This window comes from Pseudophryne corroboree, chromosome 5 (genome assembly GCF_028390025.1).
Source record: "Pseudophryne corroboree isolate aPseCor3 chromosome 5, aPseCor3.hap2, whole genome shotgun sequence".
NCBI classification, from domain to species: Eukaryota; Metazoa; Chordata; class Amphibia; order Anura; family Myobatrachidae; genus Pseudophryne; species Pseudophryne corroboree.
The window spans coordinates 348,961,525-348,962,192 of NC_086448.1; the positions used below are offsets into that span (position 1 = coordinate 348,961,525).

The 668-nt window shown below is 51.0% G+C and overlaps 1 pseudogene; it reads left to right on the forward strand.

Moving 5' to 3' along the window:
* The first annotated feature begins 280 nt into the window (after positions 1–280).
* LOC134930122 (5S ribosomal RNA) lies at positions 281–399 on the forward strand (annotated as a pseudogene).
* The last annotated feature ends 269 nt before the right edge of the window (positions 400–668 follow it).

Here is a 668-nt window from a genome sequence, read left to right on the forward strand (position 1 = left end):
GATTTTCCAGTTACAGACCTTGCAACCAACGGGCCTGACCGAGAGCTGTGAAATCGCACCCTTCCTATGAGGTGCTGTATCCTCCATTACTTCCTCTTCTTCGGTTGCCACAGTTGTCTCTTGCACCTTCCCAAACCACCGCACCGCACCCCCCCCCCACCCCCCACACACCACCCCTACCCCAGGGGAGTCTATGTCACGCTATATTAAAGTACTTAACTCATCAAGTCTCGTGTGTGCTTTTGCGACCGGGTTCCTGGTAATAAGATGTTTACCTTTCATGTACAGTCAAACCGCACTGGTACGCCCAATCTCGTCCGATCTTGGAAGCTAAGCAGTGTCTGGGCCTGATCAGTACCAGGGAGGGGGACTGCCTGGGAAGATCAGGTACTGTAAAGACTGACAAATAACGTCGAGCTAACCAGTGATCTATCCAATACCACATGCCATTAACCAGGTGATACCTTCACGACGCACTTTCAGACCGTAACACTTCTAATTTTCGGAGCTTACACCCCCACATCACCTACACAGTGCTTCTGTATATAATTCACTTGGTCCCCCCTCCCTCCCCCCCCCCTCCCCCTTCTTTTGATCTCGCCAGGGGGTTGTAACTAATGCAACCACCCCTCTTCCTTTATTTCCACTCAATTGGCACTTGAAATTCC